We start from the raw sequence: 14,340 nt of genomic DNA, 5'->3' as shown, positions 1-14,340 counted from the left end.
CTGGCAGTGTTCAAGGCCAGGTTGAATGAAGCCTTGGGTGATATGGTTTAGTGTGAGGTGTCCCTGCCCATGGCAGGGGGGTTGGAACTAGATGATCTTGAGGTCCTTTCCAACCCTAACTATTCTATGATTCTATGATTCTATATACAACTCCTTTTGATACAGTCTCTCTGTGATACTCATGTACTAGAGGTTGGTAAATATAGGTATATCCATGTTTCTATCGACCCTTGGAGACCTTTATAGATATGGCTGGCCACTTCTTCTGACATAGGCTGGCCACCCATGTCAGAATGAGTGTGCATTGTGATCAGTATAAAAGCCCAAGCCTCATGTGATGTGAGGGAGGCAGAGCCTCTGCAGGGACACCTGCTAAGGTTGAGCCTGCTACCTTGCACTGCGATGATGCTTCTTGGAGATGGTTTCCTGATAATCTTCACAAGGTCCTTGTGCCACATTCTGTCTGGATTTTGTGTTTGAAATATGGTAGTTGTGTGGATTGTGGTTGTGGGTTCCCATACGTGTGTGTGATGAGGGCAGATGGTGTTCTGTGTATATTTTGTTGTCGGGTTCATGTAAAAGTTTTTAACGGGTAGCAGTTTAACATTTTGGGCAAGAAATGGTTAATGCAAAAGTGTGGTTGCCGGCAGGTATTTGTTGCTGCTGAAGCAGGCAGGCAGCGGCTGCTGAGCAGGCCCGTGTTTGTAGCTGCATAAAGAAGGGTGAGCGACTTTAGAAAAAAAAAATTATTTCATAAGAGTTCGGTACCCATGTTCAGAAGAAGTTGCCCTCCGATTCGGCTCCCAGTGCTCCCCCGGTGGAACGGCCAGGATGGACACCGGAGCGAAGGAGTGAAAAAAAAAAAAAAAAGGTATTGGGGCAGTTTGTAACCTGGGGGTAAATCCAAGACTTGGAGGAACAGATTGGTTGAAATAAGAACTGCTAAAGCGAGAGGGGTAGTGCAACCACAAGCCTTTATCAGCCATCACCCAAGCAGCATCAGTGTGGCAGAGAAAGAAAAACAAAAAGAAAAAGGGGGTAATGATGGAGCAAACTCCTTGACTGTTAACACTGTGCAGTTTACTTCTGCAGCTGCTTAACATTCCGTTTGCCTCAGAATGCTTCTGCATTAAGGAATCACTAACCTCTCTACTTCTCAAGAACTGATAACCTGGGAGAGGGGGTATATTTGTGTCCTCCTACCTACAGGTCCATGGTGGCTGCCTGCAAAGTTTGTCAAGCCCTGCCATGAGCTGGACAGATGAGTGGAAGAACTCGACGCATCAGCTACAGGAGCTGACCGTGAATACCCCAAGCAGAATGAGATAGAGGAAGAGAAAAATTAATGTTTGCATAACATCAATTGGGGGCAACTGAAAAGTAACAACTTGAATATGTGTGCTTGTAAATTATTAGAGGCTATGATTTTGTGTATAAAACTACCTGTATTTACTAGCCAGTTGCTAATAAGAAGCTACACTTTGTATTGTATGGATTTGTCACTTGTAAAAGAGATGTTAGAACATGCAAATTTGCAGCACCTCCTAGAAAATGCTAAGGCAAAAGCCAGAAAGATTCTAATATGATGGTACTGTTGTAAAGCAGGAAATGGAACAAATTAAGAGGGTGGGAGAACTCCACTGGTAAGAAATTTCTTTGGTTAGTCACTCACTGCCATCAGTATCGTCAACATGCTGATACACTCTATAATTCCTCTGCTAATGTAAATCTGTGTGTGCTTTGCCATAGTAGTGACTTGTTAGTGGATGAAGCAGGTGAAACTTTGCATTGACAGCAAGGTGCAAGGACTGATGTTGACCAAATGCCTGCTATCACAGTCAAGGGCAAGACTGGGTTGGCCTCTGTGTTTGCCACCAAGAAGAACCTTTATCTCTGCTGCTGGCAGGTGTGAAGTGTTGGGGACACATGCCATGCCAGACACTGATATGAGGGATGGCCTCCCCTGTTATCAGAGAGCCATCCAGGAGAAAAAGGGTAGGCCCAGCTGTGTACAGCTATTGACAGGACCATACGGAATGCCAGTGAAACGTATAAAGCCCCAGAAATCAACAACATAAAGAAACGGCAATGACAGAAATCTCTGTACTATCTGTTCTATTATGTGTGACTATGGGTAACGGACAAGTATACTGAGCACATTTGTTAAATCCCCATTATTCCAACCTGTTACATGGTGTGTAGGATTTACTGGTATGCCACAAGTTATAAAAGCTCAAGTGACTTCAAATCAGACTAGTCTTACTGAAATAATGTTGCCTAGACTGGTTATGGTACACAACTCAAGCAGTGATAGTGCAAACACGCCAAATTGTAAAAAACCTTTCGTAAAACTAAATGGGGGGAGATGTGGAGACAGTGTTCTCACAGGAAAATGGATAGCTGGTACATGAACTCTGAATAACTCCGAAAGATACAGCAAGGCCATGAGAGCCCAAGGAAGCATAACCAAGCAAGATAAGAAGAAGCTGGAATTCACCGAGTTATGAGAACTGTGGACTGTTGGTAAGCGTTCAAGGTCAAGTTCTCACACCTGTGCGTAACCAATTATATTTTAGTCACTAAGGGTCTTCAAGACATGTATCCAATCATGATATGCCAAATTGCTGTAGGTGTGTGTAAGTAATAGTATAAAAGTAGTTAATGCTTTGCAATAAATGGCTTTTGGTCTGATCATATTGATCTCTGACTGAGTCCATTCCGCGGAAACATCCGAATTACCAGCAGAGAGAGATGGTGCTGGGACTCTTCTACACACAGAGAGCTTTGCAATGGTGACACGGGCATTGCTGTCACTCCTCTCTTTTACACCTAAAAGTCCATTTGAATGCAAACTGTGGTGTGCCCTCACTATCCTGCCCTGCTGCAGAAAAGCAAGAACGTCTGAGTTGTGCTTCACATCCGAACTACCAGGAGGGAGAGATGGTGCGGGACTCTTCTGCATAAAGTGAGCTTTGAAATGGTGACACTGGCATTGCTGTCACTCCTCGCTTTTACACCCAAAAGTCCATTTGAATCTAGCCCCTGGTGTGAAAACAGTCTTCTGCAATGCTGCAGAAAAGTACGAATGTCAGAACTGTGCTGCACAGCTGAATTGCCAAAAGGTAGATGTGGAGATAGTGTTCTCACAGGAAAATGGATAGCTGGTACACGAGCTCTGAATAACTCTGAAAGATATAGCAAGGCCATGAGAGGCCCGAGGAAGCTTAACCAAGCAAGATAAGAAGAAGCTGGAATTCACCGAGTTATGAGAATTGTGGACTGTTGGCAAGCTTTCCAAGTCAAGTTCTCACACCTGTGCTTAACCAATTACATGTTAGTCACTAAGGGTCTTCAAGACAAGTATCCAATCATGATACGTCAAATTGCTGTAGGTGTGTGTCAGCAGTAGTATATAAGGTGTTAAAGCTTTGCAATAAATGGCTTTTGGTCTGATCACATTGATCTCTGACTGAGTCCATTCCACGGCATGTAAACATGGTGCTGGGACTCTTCTGCACTCAGTGAGCTTTGCAACGGTGACACTGTTGTGACAGCGCATTGCTGTCACTCAGCAATTTTGACCCCGAAATCCTTTTGAGTCTAGCCTGTGCTGTGAAAACACTATCCAGCAATGCTGCAGAAAAGCACAAACTTCTGAACTGTGCTCCATAGCCGAATTGATAGCAGGGAGGGATGTTGCTGGGACTCTTCTGCACACAGTGAGCTTTGCATTGCTGACACTGGCATTGCTGTCGCTCCTCGCTTTTACACCTAATAATCTATGTGAATCCAACATGTGGTGTGAAAGGACTCTCCTACCCTGCTGCAGAAAAGCAAGAACTTCAGAACTGAGCTCCACATCCTAATTGCCAGCAGTTAAGCATAGTTCTGTGACTCTTCTGCACAAAGTGAGCTTTGCAATGGTGACACTGGCATTGGTGTCACTCTCCCTTTTCCTCCTAACAGTCCATGTGAAAGCATCCTCTTGTGTGAAAGAAGTAGGCTGAAGTGTTATAAACCATTAGCTCTGTAAATGATAGTAACCTCTAGACTAACCAATTAGAGCTCAGTATCCAAGCCTGTTACATAAGGTTGTAAGGGTATAAAAGGAGCACTGTATCTAATAAAGTTTGGCAATCGTTTGATCATATTGATCGTCTCTGCGTTGTCCGGGACTCCTGCGTCAACACAGCATTCTCATCGATAGGCTAAGGAAGTGTAGGCTTGATGATCAGGTAGTGAGGTGGATCAAGAACTGGTTGAAAGGAAGAAGGCAGAGAGTTGTGGTCAATGGGGCAGAATCTAGCTGGAGGTCTGTGACTAGTGGAGTCCCTCAGGGGTCGGTGCTGGGACCAGTGCTGTTCAATATTTTCATCAACGACCTGGATGAGGGAACCAAGTGTACCCTCAGCAAGTTCACTGATGACACTAAATTGGGAGGAGTGGCTGACACACCAGAAGGCGGTGTTGCCATTCAGCGAGACCTGGACAGGCTGGAGAGTTGGGCGGGGAGAAACTTGATGAAATTCAACAAGGGCAAGTGTAGAGTCTTGCATCTGGGGAATAACAACCCCATGTACTAGTACAGGTTGGGGGTTGACCTGCTGGAAAGTAGTGAAGGGGAAAGGGACCTGTGTTGGGGGTCGAACATGGGTGCTTTAACAGGCTTACAGCAAGCTGTGAGAAAGTGAACTTATGACCCCAGGTTAAAAGAAGAAGAAGTGTCAAGATCAGCAAAACAGGAATGCAATAACAGGATGCCAGTAATTGCAAAAGCATGATGTAACGCTAAGCTGAAGCGAAGGTGTGAAACCAATCAGGAGAGGTAAAGGGGAGCATGTATCCCTCGTGGGCAAAGCGAAGCAGCCAATCAAGTAATGCGTGATCATGTGTAAGACAGTATATTAAGAGCAGCCTTGTAATCAATAAACGGAGCATTTTGTGAACCTACATCGTATCGGTGTTTTCTCCCCTCCACCTGGCCGCGGCAGACCTGGAGGTCCTGGTAGACAGGAGGATGACCATGAGCCAGCAATGTGCCCTTGTGGCCAAGAAGGCCAATGGCATCCTAGGGTGCATTAGAAAGGATGTGGTTAGTAGGGCAAGAGAGGTTCTCCTCCCCCTCTACTCTGCCTTGGTGAGGCCGCATCTGGAGTCCTGCGTCCAGTTCTGGGCCCCCCAGTTCAAGAGGGACAGGGAATTGCTTGAAAGAGTCCAGCGCAGAGCCACAAAGATGATGGAGTGGAACACCTCCCTTATGAGGAGAGGCTGAGGGAGCTGGGTCTCTTTAGCTTGGAGAAGAGGAGACTAAGGGTTGACCTCATCAGTGTTTACAAATATGTAAAGGGTGGGTGTCAGGATGATGGAGCTATGCTTTTTTCAGTGATATCCAGTGGTAGGACAAGGGGCAATGGGTGTAAACTGGACCATAGGAGGTTCTAGGTTAACATCAGGAAGAACTTCTTTAGTGTGAGAGTGACAGAGCACTGGAACAGGTTGCCCAGGGGTGTTGTGGAGTCTTCTACATTGGAGATATTCAAGGCCCGCCTGGACAAGTTCCTGTGTGATGTACTCTAGGTTTCCCTGCTCTTGCAGACGGGTTGTTCCAGATGATCTTTCAAGGTCCCTTCTAGCCCTTGGGATTCTGTGATTCTGTGATCAGCAACTGGCTTGTAAGTACAGGTGGTTTTATACACAATATCACAGCCTCTAGTAATTTACAAGCACACATATTCAAGTTGTTACTTTTCAGTTGCCCCCAAGTGATGTTATGCAAACATTCATTTCTCTCTTCCTCTGTCTTTTTGCTTGGGGTATTCACAGTCAGCCCCTGTAGCTGAGGCATCGAGTTCTTCCACTCGTCTGTCCAGCTCATGGCAGGGCTTGACAAACTTTGCAGGCAGCCGCCATGGACCTGTAGGTAGGAGGACACAAATATACCCCCTCTCCCAGGTTATCAGTTCTTGAGAAATAGGTTAAAGTGATTCCTTAAAGCAGAAGCATTCTGTTGCAAAAGGAATGTGAAGCAGCTGCAGAAATAAACTGCACATTTTTACAGTCAAAAGGGTTTGCTGTATCATTACCCTTTTTTTTTTCTTTCTTTTCCACACTGATGCTCCTTAGGTGATGCCTGATAAAGCTTGTGGTTGCATTTCCCCTTTTGATTTTTCATACAATCATAGAATCATAGAATATTTAGGATTGGAAAGGACCTCAAGATCATCTAGTTCCAACCCCCCTGCCATGGGCAGGGACACCTCACACTAAACCATATCACCCAAGGCTTCATCCAACCTGGTCTTGAACACTGCCAGGGATGGAGCATTCACTACCTCCCTGGGCAACCCATTCCAGTACCTCACCACCCTAACAGTAAAGAATTTCTTCCTTATATCCAGTCTAAACCTCTGCTGTTTATGTTTCAACCTGTTACCCCTTGTCCTATCACTACAGTTCCTAATGAATAGTCCCTCCCCAGCATCCCTGTAGGCCCCCTTCAGATACTGGAAGGCTGCTATGAGATCTCCACGCAGCCTTCTCTTCTCCAGGCTGAACAGCCGCAACTTTCTCAGCCTGTCTTCATATGGGAGGTGCTCCAGTCCCTTGATCATGCTCGTGGCCCTCCTCTGGACTTGTTCTAACAGTACCATGTCCTTTTTATGTTGAGGACACCAGAATTGCACACAATACTCCAAGTGAGGTCTCACAAGAGCAGAGTAGAGGGGTAGGATCACCTCCTTCGACCTGCAGTTCTTGTTTCAACTGAACTGTTCCTCCAAGTCTTGGATTTACCCCAGGTTACAAACTGCCCCAATCCTTTCTGTTTTTTTTTTTCACTCCTTGGCTGTGGGGTTCTTAGGAGCCAAGGCTACATAGTGAGCGATTCCGATACCCTGAGTCTTTCTACTCTAAAATACGAAGAGTCTTGGCAGGCCTAAACTAGGTCAATTGTCTTGTTATTCCTCTGTAATTTTCCATGTTTTCGTGCAGAGAATGATCCCTTCCAAGGTTGTAGTTTCCCAGTGTATTTTTAGAGTAAGGTATTTAATCACAATTATAACAAGTTGTAAACATTAGCTCTGTAAATGATAGTAACCTCTAGACTAACCAATTAGAGCTCAGTATCCAAGTCTGTTACATAAGGGAGTAAGAGTATAAGAAGAGCACTGTATCTAATAAAGTTTGGCAATCATTTGATCATATTGATAGTCTCTGCCTTGCCCAGGACTCCTGCGTCGACACTTGGCTCCGGTGTCCATCCTGGCCGTTCCACCGGGGGAGCACTGGGAGCTGAATCGGAGGGCAGCGTCTTCTGAACATAGGTACCAAACTCTTATCAAATAATTATTTTTTTTTTCCAAAGTCGCTCACCCTTCTTTACGCAGCTACAAACACAGACCTGCTCAGCAGCCACTATAAATACCTGCCTGACCAGCAGCAGCAACAAATACCTGCCGGCAACCACACCTTTGCATTAACCATTTCTTCCCCGAAATGATAAACTGCTACCCGTTTAAAACTTTTACATGAACCATGCAACAAAAAATACACAGAACACTTTCTGCCCTCAACACACGCACACACACATATACACATATGGGATCCCACAAGCACACTCTACATAACTACAATATTTGAAACACAAAATGCAGACAATCATTGCACCCACTACATGGTCCCACATCAGGAAACTAGCTCCGAGAGGCATCATCGCAGTGCAAGGTGGCAGGCTCAAACTTAGCGGGCGTCCCCGCAGAGGCTCTGCCTTCCTCACATTGCATGAGGCTTGGGCTTTTATACTGACCAAAACACACACTCATTCTAACACGGGAGGCCAGCCTATGTCAGAAGAAGTTGCCAGCCATATCTATAAAGGTTTCCAAGGGTTGATAGAAACATGGATATACCTATATTTACTAACTGCTAGTGCATGAGTATCACAGAGAGACTGTATCAAAAAGGACTTGTATATGGGGTCCCAAGTATATGGTCTTACACATTCGGCCTGATACCCCTGATTAGAGCATACGAGAGACCTTTGCATTGCGGGTCTTGATCCAGCATATACACCAGCGGGAAAGCACACAATACATCTGCATCCCCCACCCGTCTTGCTTCTCCCTTTACAGCTACCCATTTATCATGAGGATCTGGGGAATATAAATCAGGCTTCTTTTCTGGATGACTAGGCTCCAGGTCAAAAGGACTATCTAGGTCATCATCGGAATTATCAGGTGTCAGAATTTCAGGATCAGCAACAGCAAACTGATGAACGTGCACAGGCTCCTTCTCGGGGTCAGTAGGGCCTGAGTCAAAAGGATCGTCTTCATCCCCGTCCTCAGTCTTTGCAGCCACAGCGGCAACCGGCAGAAGTTGCGGGGGAGGGCGGGGGTGGGGGGAGGCGGCACTGGGCTCCACGTTCTCCTTTTTTGACTTTAACGTCTCTAAAATAGTTCTCCAAATGACTAACAACTTTTTCACAGTGTCATTGCCTTTCGTGGCTGAATCCCACAGTTTAATTCCTGCTCCATTCCACAAAGAGATCTCAAATCCGGTAGACCCTTCAATCTCTGGGTAATGCATCTTCAACCATTTCAACAAGTTTAAGAGTCCTAACACCATCACTCCCTGTTGGCAAGTCGGCTGTGGAGCACAGTTCTGACATTCGTGCTTTTCTGTTGCCGGGCAGGAGAGTGAGGGCACACCACAGTTTGTCTTTCAAAGTACATTGGAATCCCAACTCTTCTGTGACAGCACTCTCCTGACCTGCTGAAGAAGAGCATGAACATCAGAACAGTGCTCCACATCCGAATTACCAGCAGGAAGAGATGGTGCTTGGACTCTTGCACACAGTGAGCTTTGCAATGCTGACACTGGCACTGCTGTCACTCCTCTCTTTTACACCCAAAAGTCCATTTGAATCCAGACTGTGGTGTGAAACCACTCTACTGCAATGCAGCAGAAGAGCATGAATGACAGAAGAGTGCTCCACAGCCAAATTACCAGAAGGGCGAGATGCTGCTGTGTCTCTTCTGCCCACAGTGCGCTTTGCAATGGTGACACTGGCATTGCTGACACTCCTCGTTTTTAAAGTGTAAAGTCCATTTGAATAAACCATTTTTACCCAATTGCAAACACTTTCAAGCCGTATTTTACCTTTTCTAACCCATTTTTGCAAACACCTAACACTTCTGGGCCCAGTTTTGGCCGTATCTAACCCATTTTTGGGCTTCTCTATCCCTTCTTAACCCATCTTTGACCATTTCTAACCCTTTATAACCTATGTTTAACCCCCTTCAAGCCGCCTTTGGCCATTTCTTCCCGTTTTCCACCAATCTAACCCTTTTTAACCATTTGTGTCCATTTCTAACCCAGTATTGCACCTCCCTAACCCTTTTTAAACATTTGTGTCCATTTCTACCCCAGTTTTGCACTTCTCTAACCCTCATAAAGCCATTGTTTCCTCTTTCTAAACCATTTTTGCCCACTTTCAATGCCTTTTATGCCATTTTGTTCCTTCTCTAAACAATGTTGTCAATTTCTAACCAATTTTCAGCCTTTCTTTTTCCTTTTCTAAACTATTTTTGCCTATTTTCCCTCCCATTTTAAGCCATTTTTGACCATTTCTAACCTGTTTTTACTCACTTCTAAGTTATTTTTTGTCTCTTTTGGCTATTTCTTGCCTTGTCTAGCTAAGCTCTTACCAGTTTTAAGTCATTTTTGCCCATTTCTTCCCATTTTCCCCCAATCTAACACTTTTTAACCATTTGTGTCCATTCCTAACACAGTATTGCACCTCTCTAACCCTTTTTAAACATTTGTGTCCATTTCTATCCCAGTTTTGCACTTCTCTAACCCTCATAAAGCCATTGTTTCCTCTTTCTAAACCATTTTTGCCCACTTTCAACGCTTTTTATGCCATTTTTTTCCTTCTCTAAACAATTTTGTCAATTTCTAACCAATTTTCAGTCTTTCTTTTTCCTTTTCTAATCTATTTTTGCCTATTTTCCCTCCCATTTTAAGCCAATTTTGACTATTTCTAACCTATTTTTACTCACTTCGAACTCATTTTAAGTCATTTTTGTCTATTTCTAGCCTTGTCTAACAAAGCTTTTTTCCAGATTTAAGCCATTTTTGGCCATTTCTACCCCAGTTTTGCTCTTCTCTCATTATTGTTAAGCCGGTTTTGGCCGTTTCTAACCCAATTTTGCTCTTCTCTAAGAATTTTAAAGCCAATTTTGGCTATTTCTAACCCATTTCTGCCCAATTGCAACCCGTTTCAAGACGTAGTTTTCCTTTCCTAACCCATTTTTGCACCTGTCTAATAAATCTGGGCCCAATTTTGGCCATATCTAACCCATTTTTGGGCTTCTCTATCCCTTCTTAACCCATCTTTGACCAATTCTAACCATTTATAACCTATTTTTAACCCCCTTCAAGCCGCCTTTGGACATTTCTTCCCCTGTTTTCCACCAATCTAACACTTTTTAACCATTTGTGTCCATTTCTAACACAGTATTGCACCACCCTAACCCTTTTTAAACAGTTGTGTCCATTTCTACCCCAGTTTTGCACTTCTCTAACCCTCATAAAGCCATTGTTTCCTCTTTCTAAACCATTTTTGCCCACTTTCAATGCCTTTTATGCCATTTTTTTCCTTCTCTAAACAATTTTGTCAATTTCTAACCAATTTTCAGCCTTTCTTTTTCCTTTTCTAAACTATTTTTGCCTATTTTCCCTCCCATTTTAAGCCAATTTTGACTATTTCTAACCTATTTTTACTCACATCGAACTCATTTTAAGTCATTTTTATCTATTTCTAGCCTTGTCTAACAAAGTTTTTTTTCCAGATTTAAGCCATTTGTGTCCATTACTACCCCAGTTTTGCTCTTCTCTCATCATTGTTAAGCCGGTTTTGGCTGTCCCTAACCCAATTTTGCTCTTCTCTAAGAATTTTAAAGCCAATTTTGGCTATTTCTAAACCATTTCTGCACAATTGCAACCCGTTTTAAGCCGTAGTTTTCCTTTCCTAACCCATTTTTGCACCTGTCTGCCGCGGAACGGACTCAGTCAGAGATCAATGTGATCAGACAAAAAGCCATTTATTACAAAGCATTAACTCCTTATATACTACTGCTTATACACACCTACAGCAATTTGGCATATCATGATTGGATACTTGTCTTGAAGACCCTTAGTGACTAACATATAATTGGTTAAGCACAGGTGTGAGAACTTGACCTCGAACGCTTGCCAACAGTCCACAGTTCTCATAACTCAGTGAATTACAGCTTCTTCTTATCTTGCTTGTTTAGGCTTCCTCGGGCCTCCCATGGCCTTGCTGTATCCCTCGGAGTTATTCAGAGCTCATGTACCAAATATTCATTTTCCTGTGAGAACACTGTCTCCACATCTCCCCCTTTTTAATTTTATTAAAAGTTTTTGACAATTTATTGTCTGCTCTATCACTGCTTGACTTGTGTAACATAACAACCCACTACTCTAGGTAGCATTATTTCAGTAAGATTGGTCTGACTTGAAGTCACTTGAAGTCACCTTTATAACATGTGGCATACCAGTGAACCCTACACACCATGTAACAGGATGGACTAATGGGGATTTAACAGATGTGCTCAGTATACTTGTCCATTACCCACGATCACAAATAATAGAACAGATATTACATAGATTTTTGTCATTGCTGTTTCTTTATGTTGTTGAGTTTTGGGGCTCTGTATATTTCGCTGGCAGTCAGTATGGTCCGGTTGATAGCTGTACAAAGCTGGGCCTGCCCTTTTTCCCCTGGATAGCTCTCTGATAACAGTGGAGGCCATCCCTCACATCAAGGTCTGGCATGGCATGTGTCTCCACCGCTCTACGCCTGCTGGGTTGCAGCCAGCAGTGGAGCTAAAGGTTCTTCTTGGTGGCAGACACAGAGGCCAACCCAGTCTTGCCCTTGACTGTGGTAGCAGGCATTTGGTCAACATCAGTCCTTGCACCTTGTTGTCAATACAGTTTCACCTGCTTCATCCACTAACAAGTCACTACTATGGCAAAGCACACACAGATTTACATCAGCAGAGTAACTACTACAGGGTACAGCAGCATGTTGAAGATGCTGATGGCAGCGAGTGACTAACCAAAGAAACTTCTTACCAGTGGAGTTCTCCCACCCTCTTAATTTGTTCCATTACCTGCTTTGTAACAGTACCATCATATTAGAATCTTTCTAGCTTTTGCTTTAGCATTTTCTAGCAGCTACTGCAAATTTGCATTCTTTAACATCTCTTTTACAAGTGACAGTTCCATACAATACAAGGTATAGTTTCTTATTAGCAACTGGCTAGTAAATACAGGTGGTTTTATATGCAAAATCCCAACCTCTAATAATAGCTACTTTACAAGCATGCATATTCAAGCTGTTACTTTTCAGTTGCCCCCAAGTGATGTTTTACAATCATTCATTTCTCTCTATCTTGTTCTGCTTGGGGTTTTCAAGGTCAGCTCCTGTAGCTGATGCATCAAGTTCTTCCACTCATCTGTCCAGCTCATGGCAAGGCTTGACAAACTTTGCAGGCAGCCACCGTGGACCTGTAGGTAGTAGGACAGAAATATACCCCTTCCTCCGGGTTATCAGTTCTTGAGAAGTAGACAGGTTAAAGTGACTTCTTAAAGCAGAAGCATTCTAATGCAAAGGGGATGTGAAGCAGCTGTAGAAGTAAACTGTACAGTGTTAACAGTCAAGTTTGCCATAGCATTACCTTTTTTTTTTTTTTTTTTAATCAGACATGCGTATTGTCTGGGAAACAAGCTTGAAGCAATATACATCAAAACTGCAGTCATTAATAACAGCTAGAGTGAGTTAATTATTTAGCATGCATAAAATTCTTACCCAATAGTTGTAAAAACTATTACATGAACCCAACAACAAAACAAAACACTGTCTGCCCTCATCACACACACATATGCACATATGGGATCCCACAAGCACACTCCACACAACTACAATATTTAAAACACAAAATCCATACAATCATTACTCCCTCTACACAGTCCCACATAGAGAGCATAGCACAAGGACCTTGTGAAGAGTATCAGGAAATCAGCTCCAAGAAGCATCATTGCAGTGCAAGGTGGCAGGCTCAACCTTAGCGGGCGTCCCCGCAGAGGCTCTGCCTCCCTCACATCGCATGAGGCTTGGGCTTTTATACTGACCAAAAAGCACACTCGTTCTGACACAGGTGGCCAGCCTATGTTGGAAGAAGTGGTCAGCCATATCTATAAAGGTCTCCAAAGGTCACTGGAAACATGGATATACTTATATTCACTAACTTCTAGCTCATAAGCATCACAGACCGACTTTGTGCAAAAGGGTAACCTATCCCATAATCGTTATTTATATTTTAAACACTCATGGGAGACCCACAGTTCACAAGACCCATGTATTGGATAAATTACAGAATCACAGAATCCCAAGGGTTGGAAAGAACCTTGAAAAATTCAGTCCAACCCCCTGCAAGAGCAGGGTAACCCAGAGTATGTCACACAGGAACTTGTCCAGGCGGACCTTGAATATCTCCAACGTAGGAGACTCCACAACCCCCCTGGGCAACCTATTCCAGTGCTCTGTCACTCTTACAGTAAAGAAGTTCAGAGTTCGTCCAGTTAACTCATTCAGCTGTTGACAAGGGGTATATCCTGGTTCTCCTTTGGTGCTGCTGGCTCTTTCCAGGGCTTCACCCACCGAGCTGGCACCCACCGCAGGCCAGAGTCTGTAATTACACACATATATCCTCGACCACTTAATTTTACTTCCACAGGACCCTTCCAAACACCAGTTTCCATGTCCTTGTATTGGACCAGGATACCCTGAGTCTTATTCATATAACCTGAGCCTAACGCCTGGCCATGTATTACAGCAGGAGGGTCATTAAAGTCTCCTGTTAGTCACAAGAAATTCATAACATATACAGCTTTCTGTATTCTTGCTACCGGTGTAAGCCCTTCTTCCCCCCCTTTTTTTTTTGTTTTTCCAATAACTGTGTCAGTGTTTGATGTGTTCGTTCAATGATAGCTTGTCCTCGGGCATCTGTCAAGGACAGGCCGAACTGTCGAACCAACATGTTTGCCGATTGGTGGAAGAAGGCATGAGATGTCCGGGCTTGTTGAAAAATATCTACTGGTGGCCCTGCCCATGCCGGAGCAACTAATTTATCGCAAAGGCTTCCGGAAAGGCCTGAGTGGCCAACTCTGATTGTAATAGTCCAAGTAGGTGGTCCTTATTTAAATCCTGCGTTGCAATCAGAATATCATCCATATAGTGGTAAATTAAACAGTGCT

Source organism: Melopsittacus undulatus (assembly GCF_012275295.1).
Source record: "Melopsittacus undulatus isolate bMelUnd1 chromosome W unlocalized genomic scaffold, bMelUnd1.mat.Z SUPER_W_unloc_9, whole genome shotgun sequence".
Lineage (NCBI taxonomy): Eukaryota > Metazoa > Chordata > Aves > Psittaciformes > Psittaculidae > Melopsittacus > Melopsittacus undulatus.
Note: the sequence above shows the minus strand (reverse complement) of the source record.